Here is a 10,459-nt window from a genome sequence, read left to right on the forward strand (position 1 = left end):
ATACCCTCACCCCGCAGTAGCCCCATCCCAACAAATGACAAAAGACAAACACACACACACACACACACACACACACACACACACTCTCAATCCATTAACAAATCCTATTGGCTTCTTTTAAAAACACATCCAGGGGCACCTGGGTGGCTCAGTTCGTTTTGCGTCCGACTTTGGCTCAGGTCATGATCTCATGGTTTGTGAGTTCGAGCCTCACATCAGGCTCTGTGCTGACAGCTCAGAGCCTGGAGCCTGCTTCGGATTCTCTGTCTCCCTCTTTCTCTGCTCCTCCCCCACTTGTGCTCTGTCTCTATCTTTCAAAAATAAATAAATTGGGGCACCTGGGTGGCTCAGTCGGTTAAGCGTCCAACTTCAGCTCAGGTCATGATCTCATGGTTCGTGGGTTTGAGCCCTGCGTCGGGCTCTGTGCTGACAGCTCAGAGCCTGGAGCCTGCTTCGGATTCTGTGTCTTCCCCTCTCTTTGACCCTTCCCTGCTCATGCTATCTCTATCTATCCCTCAAAAATAAATAAAATATTAAAAAATTTAAGTAAAAATAAAAAAAACAAAAATAAATAAATGTAAAAAAATTTTTTAAACACATCCTGGGTCCAGCTATTTCTCACCCTCTCTCTGCCACCAAGACAGAACCAGCACCATCCCTTGCCTGGATGACTCCAGCACAGCCCCCTCCCCCCACTGGTCTTCCTGCCTCCCCTTGGCCCCCGCAGACTGCTGAGCCAGCCTGTACACACCGGATGACGTCCTTCAGTGGCCTCATCTCACTTGGGAAAAGCCAAAGGGCTCCCAGCAGTTAAAGGACCTGCCATAAATTGTCCCTATTGCTCTGCTACATTCGCCCTCGCTTCCGCTGCTGGGCTTTTGCACAAACACCCCCGGGCATGCCTTTGCCTCAGGGCCTTTGCACTTACAGTCCGAACACTCTTTCTCAGATTCCCACTCTCTCACTTTAATAAAATGTCCCCTTTTGGGGGCTCCTGGGTGGCTTAGTCGGTTAAGCGTCCGACTTTCGCTTAGGTCATGATCTCGCGGTTTGTGGGTTCGAGCCCCGCGTCGGGCTCTGTGCTGACTGCCGGCTCAGAGCCTGGAGCCTGTTTCAGAGTCTGTATCTCCCTCTCTCTGTGACCCTCCCCTGCTCACGCTGTCTCTCTCTCTCTCTCTTCTAGAAATAAATAAAAATATTTAAAAAAAAATGTCCCCTTTTGTGTGGTCATCCTGTGACCCCCCCACTTCCAGCACACCCTTTACTACCACTCAGCTTAATTTTTTTCCATAGTACTTCTCCCTCCCTGACATTCATTTACATCAAATGCTCCAGTGACATGGCTCCTGCTCTGAGAATCACGATCTCCATCGACCCTGTTTTAGGGACAAGGACCCTCAGTCTCTGCAGGGAAAGGACCTCCTTGACACCGTGTCCCCACCACTTACAGGGCTGGTGCCTGGACCCACACCTCTTCCCCTCTGCCTTGGCTTCCATTGCTGGTCCTCAGTTATCCCTTAAAGATCCACAGACCTGGACCTTCCGCTTCATGACCTCTGCTCCATTTATCAGAAGGACGGTTATCTAAAAGTAGCCCTTCCCTGCCCTCCCCCCTCCCAGAAGCCACATTTCCTGGGATGGGTAGGAAGTAAACAGTTGGAATTAGTCTGAAGGAAGCCTCTGGCTTCCCATTCATGCTTTCGTTGACTTTTGTGAGCACCTACTACGTGCTACGTTTTGTCTATAAGTGCAGGGGTGATAGCAGGTAACAGGATACAGGAAGCTTTTAGTCTCATGGAGCTCACATTCTAGGGCAGGAAGACCGACGAGAGGCTGTGTGTACGTTTGTGCATTGCACTGAGGATTGCTGAGCCCCTCCTAAGACCTCTGTCTTCATGAAACAAAGGCCTTGTCTTCACAGAGCTGACATCCGAGGCAGGATAGACGATGAGAATGGGTTTATTGGTGAGCTGCGATCACCAGATTGAGGCCAGAATGACCCCGGGACTCAGGAAACAACCAGACTCCCTGCAGGAGCGAAGGCTGATGGGAGCGAAGGCTGACTTGCTGTTTCCACATGTGTTCTTGCTTGCACAACCTGACACACGTCTGTGACTTTTCAAGCGTGCCGCTCGTTTTCCTCCTAAACATGGTGGAGTAGAATTTTGAGACCCATGGTCATCTTTCCATACATGACCGCTCTCTCCACCCCCTGCCCCCCGCTGGCCATGTTGTTCTGGACCTTCAAATATTTTTCCAGCCTGGTTCTCCTCATCTTCAAAAGATTTATCCTCCTTCTTCTTTTTTTTTTTAATGTTTTATTTATTTTTGAGAGAGACATAGTGTGAGCGGGGGAGGGGCAGAGAGAGAGGGAGACACAGAATGCGAAGCAGGCTCCAGGCTCTGAGCGGTCAACACAGAGCCCAACATGGGGCTCGAACTTATGGACTGTGAGATCATGACCTGAGCCGAACTCAGACGCTTAACCAAGTGAGCCACCCAGGTGCCCCTATCCTCCTTTGTAAGAAGAGATTACTTGGAAGGATTTTCTGGAAGCATTCTTGTCTTCTTTGGTCTTCATTCATTTATTATTCATTCACTTATTCATTCAACCCATTTACTGAGCGTTTCCTCTGCTAGGCACCAGGAATACTTGGCAAATGTGATGGATAAGGTCCCTGCTCGCAAGGAGTTCATATCCCAGTGGAGAGAAAATAGATAAATTAATAAGATAATAATAGATAATCTAGTAATTTCGTACAGACATAAGTGCTATGAAATAGGGTCAAGAGGTGGCACTTGAGGGTGGAGTTTTTTCTTTTTTGTTTTTTAAAATAAAATTTTAATGTTTATTTATTTTAGAGAGAGAGAGACAGAGAATGAGCACAGGAGGGGCAGAAAGAGAGGGAGACACAGAATCTGAAGCAGGCGCCAGGCTCCGAGCTGTCAGCACAGAGCCTGACTCGGGGCTCGAATCTACAAGCTGTGAGGTCATGACCTGAGCCGAAGTCCAATGTTTAACAGACTGAGCCACCCAGACCCCCCAAGGTGGAATTTCTGATGGGGTGTCATGGAAACTTCTATTTGAAGTGAGGCTTCAGTGACCAGAGGGAGGCAGTGATAGGGGAGGGTGGCATTCCAGGCAGAATTAGTCTGTCCTTTGTGATGGGTCATCTCAGTTTTCTTTTTCTTTTTCTTTATTTGTTAAAACATTTTTTAAACTTTTATTTATTTGAGAGAGAGAGAGTGAGAGAGCCCACAGTGAGGGAGGGGCAGAGTGAAGGAGAGACAGAATCCTAGGCAGGCTGATTCGGGGCTCAAACTCACAAACCATGAGATCATGACCTGAGCCGAGACCAAGAGCCGGACGCTTAGCTGACTGCGCCACCCAGGTGCTCTTTTTTTTTTTTTTTAATGTTTATTTATTTTTGAGAGAGAGAGAGAGAGCGCGCGAGCGAGAGCACAAGTGAGCTGGGAGGGGCAAAGAGAGAGGGACAGAGGATCCCAAGCGGGATCTGCACTGACAGCAGAAGGTCAGATGCGAGCCTTAAACTCCGGAATTATGAGATCATGACCCGAGACGAAGTTGGACACTGAACTGACTGAGCCCCCTAAGCGCCCCTCCCCTCAGTTTTCTACTTACCGAGTTAATTTTCTGTGAGTTGTGTTTTCTCGGAAAATTATTTATCAAGAGTTTTGAACTTACTTGCATAAAACTTAGCACAGTATTTTCTTATGATTAAAAGGAAAATTCTCCCTTTGATCAGTTTCCTTTTTGTACTCCTAATCCTGTGTATTTGTGTTTCCTCTCTTTCTCTTGTTTTTCTGGCTGGAGTCTGCCGAGTATGATAGGGGCCCTGCTGGAAATTGCTTTTCAGACCCTCCAGAAAATGCAGCCTGGTTTGCAATCTTTACAGGGGATCTGTGCAGAGAAGCCCTGATAATTTGTTCCCCCTTTTCAAGCCTAGGTCTTGCTAGGCTGTTTCATGGCCCCTCTCCCCTCCTCCCCTCCTCCCTGCCTGTGGTTAAGAATCTGTTCTCCTGTATTTATCAATACTGTTTAAAATTTTGAATATGGCCTGTTTTCCTTTGGCTTAGGTTTTTGAGGTTTGTTTTGTTAGCATTTTCAAGTATTTGAGTTGAAAACTTTGTTTCTATAGTTAAAAAAAATACATTTAATGCTACGAGTTTGCCTCTGAGCCTCTCACTCTGGTCCTATCTTCTGAGTTTCAAAATGCAGTGCTCTCTTTGTAATGATTTTCAAAAAATTCTGAACTTCCAGTTTTGTCTCTTAACAGTTCTGAAACTTCAGAATAATCCAAGAATGATTTAGTAGAGCATCGAAAGGTCCCCAGTGCTTCGTCTTACTTCCTTAAAATTTTGGCATTGATTTCTAATTTTGCTGAATGATAGAGAACGTGGCCTGTGAAATTTCTGCTTCATATTTCTAAAACTTTTCTTTGGTAAATGCTTTGGTAAACGTCTCTGAAAAAGCAGCGATGTTCCCTGTGTGTAGGGTAAAGCAGCTTTATATATAATATTATTCAAGGACTGTCTTGTTTATCTCTCTTCGCTCTCTTGCTCTGTCAAAATCTGGATATAGTGGGTCAAAGTCTTCCCCTTCCATAGCATTCTTTCCATTTTTACTTGTGCTTCTGATAGTTTTTGTTTTTATAAAGTTTGATTCGCTGTTATTCATCACAAAACGATTTGTGACAGTTATATTTTCATTGTGAGATTGTGGATTTTATCTTTTGTCAAGATAAAATGACTCTTTTCCCCTCGTGAATGCTTTTTGCTTTGGATTCTAGGTCTTCATATTTTAATATAGCTGTCCCAGCCTTGTTTTGTTTGTGTCCCCTTGATGTGTCTCTTCCCAGCCTTTTCATTTTAACTTCCCATGTCCTTCTGTTAGGTGCCTATCTGGCATGAGCAATGTAGTTAGAGTCTGTCTTCTGGTACAAATGGAGCCTCTTAACCGAATAACATTTTTAAACACATTTGATTTCATTTCTCTCTCTCTCTCTCTCTCTTTTTTTTTTGGTTGAATGCTTACAATTTTTTAGTCCTTTATCTTTTACTATATGGTTAGGTTTTGCTTCTTTTTTCTTTACCAATGATTTAAAAATATATGCACACTACTGTTAATTCTGTTTTTAATACTGGGACTCCTCTTTTTCTGATAATGATGCAGAGTGATATGGCATATAGTGCCTTTTTTTTTTTGAAATCTGTTTTTTACTCAGATTTGTAACAACAGTAGCAGGGTGGTCCTTTGCTTACCTGGTTTCAGCGCTAATTATAAGTCCCTTTAGTTTACTTTTCCCTCTGTTTTTGTTCATGCGTTGGGTGGATTTGAGCATGAGGTGTGACAGCCACCAGTGGTATGCTGGGTGCATGCCAGATGCTGGGATATAATCTAGGTGGCTTCCTGCCCTCATGGAACTTCTAGTTGTGTGTATGTGTGTGCACGAGTGGGTGCCCTCACATGTGAATGTGTGTGAATAATACACAAGGAAGCAAACCCATTCCCTCAGAGGAGAGACATGTAGTTGAGACTTCAGGAGTGAGAGGAAGTGAGCCGTGGGCAGATGGAGGGCATGGCACGTGCAGAAGCTCTGTGTAGGGACAGAGTGCAGAGAGTGGGTAGAAGGAAGACGGATGTGGCTGGAGTATAGTGAGCTAGGAAGAGTGGTGTCGGGGAAAGTGGGAGAGATAGCAGAGATAAGATCAGAGCTTTGTAGATGTGGAGGGGTTGGCTTGGTCCTCAATGCACATGATCTACTTCTTAGATCTTAAAAAACAAACAAACAAGAACAAACAAACACTAAGAATAGCTTTCCTTGGTCTTTGGATATGGATGATACTACAGATGGGTATAGAATCCACAGGTTTAAATCTTTTCCCTCAGCATCCTGTGGGCCTCACTCTCTGCTTTCTGGGATCTAGTGTTGAGGAAGAGATGTCTAAAGTCAGCCTAATTTTCCCTTTGTAGGCAACATTTCCTGCCCCCCCCCCACCAAATTCTTGTATAGTTTTTCCTCATTTATCCATAATATAGAGAAGTTCATCATGGAATTTATAAATGTTGATTTTTTTAAATTGGCTGGATAGCTGTTGCTATCAGCTTAAGGAGGCTTGATTTGTATTATTTTTTTCCATCATTTCTACTATTCCATTTGTTCCGAGCTTTGCTTCAAGAACAACACTTATGTATGGGATTGGTTTCTATTCTTTGACCTCTATGTCAATTATTTTCTCTCTCATAATTTTAATGTTCTCTTTTTTGTCTCATTCTTTTGGAATTTACCCTGCTTGGTATTCCTTGAGATTCCTGGACCTGTGGTTTGGTATCTGACATTAATTTGGGAAATTCTCAGTCATTATTGTTTCAGACATTAATGTTTCCATCCCCCTGCCCCCCCCCCCCCCTCTTTCTGGTATTCCCATCACACATGTTACACCTTTTATAGTTGTCCCACTGTCCTTGAATATTTTGTTCTATCTTTTATTCCTGTCATTTTTTTCTCCTTGCTTTTCAGTTTTGGAGGTTTCTATTGATGTATCCTCAAGTTTAGAGATTCTCTCCTTAGCCATGTCCAGTCTGTTCATCAGCTTATCAAAGGCGTTCCTGGGTACTGGTGTGGCTCAGACAGTTGAGAGTCTGACTTTTGATTTCAGCTCAGGTCACGATCCCAGGGTCATGAGATTGAGCTGAGCATGGAACCTGCTTGGGATTCTCTCTGGTCCCCCCTCCCACCCCAGCCTCGTGTGCATTCTCTCTCTCTCTCTCTCAAAAAGGCATTCCTGGGGCATATGGGTGGCTTAGTAGGTTAAGCATCCGACTTCAGCTTAGGTCATGATCTCACAGTTCATGGGTTTGACCCCGTGTTGGGCTCAATGCTGATAGCTTAGAGCCTGCTATAAACAAATTTTAAAAAAACAAAGGCATTCCTTATTTCTGTCACAGTGTTTTTGATCTCTGGCATTTCTTTTTGGTTCTTTGTTAGTTTTTCCACTTATATTGCCCATCTGTTCTTACATGCTCTCTATTTTATCCATTAAAGCCCTTAACATGTTCATCATAGTTGTTTTTGGTTCTTGGTCTCATAGTCCCAACAGCCCTGCCATTTCTGAGTCTGGTTCTGATGTTTGCTCTGTCTCTTCAAATTATGTTTTTGTTTTTTTGTCTTGGAGTATGCCTTGTAATTGTTTTCCTAATAGTTGGACATTATGTATTGGGTCAAAGGAACTGCTGTAAACAGACCTTTAGTGGGTGAGCTGGAGGGGAGGGGGAAGACAAATATTCTATGATTCTGCGATTAGGTGTGAGTCTTTTAGTGAACCTGTGCTCTGGGCTGTGACTGAACATATGCTTCTCAGTCCCCTCCTCTGTTAGGTGACATGGGATAGCTAGAGCAGGCTGGGGCGGAGTATTTGCCTTCCTCCAGATCATGTAGTCTTTGAGAATACCCCAGCAGGTTAGGATTTGGTTAGCTGGTTCTGGAGGGCAAGCCCTGTTAAAAAAAACAGAATGCTCTGGTCTATTTCAAAAATAGTTCCTTTCCCACTCCCCCTGCTGGAAGCATGAGAGGATTTTTATCTGATATTCATTGTGAGGACCTGGTAGAGCTTCTGGAGGTAAAACTCACAAAAGTATGGCGTTCCTGATGACCGGATTCCTCTGGAATTGTTCTCTCTCAGACTTGTCCGCACTCAGCCTCCAGCAACTCATCAGTTACAGGTCTGGAGTCCCTATACCCCTGGTAGTTCCCATGGCGGTTTCTGCTCCAGTAGGTTATACTCTGTCTCTGGCTGTCTCTCCAGTTTTGGAGGTAGCAGTTTGCCCTGGGACCTCACATCTCTTAGGGAACAAGAAGAGTTGTTGATTGCTCAGATTTTGACTTCTTGTTAGGACAGATGGGTGACTTCCGGGCTTCTTACGTGCTGGACCAGAAGCTGGAAGTTCTGTCTTGGATTATTCTTTTGCATTCCGGAATAGTTTAGAGAGTTTGTTCTCTGGCTTCTGGTATCTCTGAATGCTCAGGAGAGAGGCCTCCAAGCCCCAAATCCTTCATACTTTTCTACTCTAGTGATCAAGGTGAGACAGTGCTAGACCAGCTCTGGGTGTGTCTTGCTTTCTGTCCCCTGCGTCCCAGCCTGGTTCTGCTTGAAGGGTGGGGAATGTGCCTCCACTGAGACAAGAGAAGGCTTGTGGACCTGATTTCAGTTCCAGCTCAGAGGAGCAGAGACTCAAAAGAAAGAAAAATCTCTGCCTCTCGAGTTGAGTCTCATGATGTCCCTGAGTCATGTCAAAACGTCTTCTCTTTGGTGGAGGTTTAAGTCTCTTGAACTTGGTGTTACTAATACTCTTCACCTGCCAGTTCAGTGTTCTGCAGGGCTGGGTCTGCCCTTCACTCATTTCGATGGGTACTTCACTCCTGCCTTTGTATCTGTGGTAACTTACAGTCCTTCCCTTCCTCACTGCCTGGACTGCCTTCCTGGCAACGCTCCTCAATGACATGGGTTGTCTTACCCTCCAGTCTCCTGAGCCTTGGCTGTAGTTTTCTTAGGGACACAAAGGAATGTTTTCATGAATTATCTGTGCTTCCTTTAATGAGTGCATTTCAAAGAGGTGCTTCTCTGTTCTATCTTGAGTATATCATTCCTCTTTTTAGGTTGTAGAATTGTCCCCCAGTGCCCTATGTGTAATTATTTTCCATGTGTTTCCTCATTGTGGGTATGGGCCGGTCTCTCCAGGCCTACTGTTTCCTCATAAGTAGGGCAGGTTGTCTTTGATCTTTTTTCCTTACACCTGAATGCTGTTAGGTTCCTCCTCACCTATCTTAAGATCTTAATTGATCCTGATGGCTGGCATTTATAACACTAAGCCAATATCTGCTTGGGGGGATATTTTTTTAAGTTTATTTATTTACTTTTGAGGGGGGGATAGAGAGAGAGCACATGAGCTTGAGTGCCCATGAGCAGGGCAGGGGCAGAGTGAGAGGGAGAGAGAGAATCCCAAGCTCTGTGCTGTCAGTGCAGAGCCCAACATGGGGCTCGAACTCACAAACTGCAAGGTTGTGACCTGAGCCGAAATCAAGGACTGGATGCTTAACCGACTGAGCCACTCAGGTGCTCCTGTTTTGTTTTCTTTTTTAATTTTTATTTGTTTTTTTATTTTTAAAATATTTTGTGACTCTGCTAGCTAAAGGTCAGACTCCCTTGCTTACCTCCTGGGGTTTTGCATATGGCAAAAAGGAAATACCTTTCTTTTTTTTTTTTTTTTTTATTTTTTTTTTAAATATTTTTATTTATTTCTAGGAGAGAGAAACAGCGTGAGCAGGGGAGGGTCAGAGAGAAAGGGAGTCTGAAATAGGCTCCAGGCTCTGAGCTGGCAGTCAGCACAGAGCCCGATGCGGGGCTCGAACCCACGAACCGCGAGATCATGACCTAAGCGAAAGTCGGATGCTTAACCGACTAAGCCACCCAGGCGCCCCAGGAATTACCTTTCTTAACAGAAACGGTTCATGCAAAACTTCACTTCCCAAGGCGCACCCTTCCTACGTGTCTCCCCATCTTTGCCCAGTTTTCTTTGCAAGTCAGGATGCAGTGCCCTGTTGCTTTTCCATGCAGGCTCTCAGCCGTGCGCCCTCAGTGGGAATCACAGGTGCTGGATGGATGGAAGCTGGAGGTGAAAGGTCCTGTTCTCTGTGGAAAGTGGCTCATGGGCCACAGAGGGGAGGCGTTGCTTCCACCAGGCCTGGCAACGTCACGGATGTAGGGCGCTGGAAGCCTTTGGTCTCCTTTCTTGGCTGCAAAGATAAGTTGGTTCATGGACATTCCTTCTTGGTCCAGCAGAGGTCATTGCCGATAGGGCCCCATTTCTAGAGCCCTTTGTAACATTTCACTGTTTTGTGTTTCTCTTTGAGGTTTTGACTGAAAGATGGCCAAGAGGGGACAAATCACATGTCCCCGGGCTGCCAACAGTCTTAACCTAGAAGCCCCCCATCTTCTGATGGGTATAGGTCTTGATAGATAGGAGCATAGACATCTATCTGGATAATATCTGTGATCGACATCTCCACTGCATTTAGAATCAAGAACGTATAAATTGGCATCATGACCCATTCATTCACTCATTCACTCATTCATTACATGACTATTTACTAAGCTCTGGATTTGCATTAATATTTTATCAGGTGCTTTATCCTGACAGGTGCTGGAGATAAAAGATGGTTGACACTGGGTCTTTGTCCTGGGGGGAATTCTCCCAGTACCAGCGCTGTGTGATCTTGACTAAGTGACTCACCTTAGCGGTGCCTCATTTTACCCATCTGTGAAATGACCACCATAGCCCAAATGTCTGAAGGGACATTCAGACCCTTCATGTCTGAAAGGCTGCAACATGCGAGTGAGGTCTCTTCCACGGCTCCCGGTTCTGGGAGCCACGAGCAGG

At 45.0% G+C, this 10,459-nt stretch overlaps 1 long non-coding RNA gene across 1 annotated transcript; it reads right to left on the reverse strand.

Moving 5' to 3' along the window:
* Positions 1–1,943: 1,943 nt before the first annotated feature.
* Positions 1,944–7,938, reverse strand: LOC144228476 (uncharacterized). Its single transcript, XR_013334208.1, has 2 exons — positions 7,653–7,938; positions 1,944–2,143 (listed from the first exon to the last, which is right to left on the reverse strand). It is a non-coding gene; the product is annotated as an uncharacterized LOC144228476 (long non-coding RNA).
* Positions 7,939–10,459: the final 2,521 nt, after the last annotated feature.

The sequence above is a fragment of the Crocuta crocuta genome, unplaced genomic scaffold (assembly GCF_008692635.1).
Source record: "Crocuta crocuta isolate KB4526 unplaced genomic scaffold, BGI_CrCroc_1.0 scaffold73, whole genome shotgun sequence".
In the NCBI taxonomy this organism is placed as follows: Eukaryota; Metazoa; Chordata; class Mammalia; order Carnivora; family Hyaenidae; genus Crocuta; species Crocuta crocuta.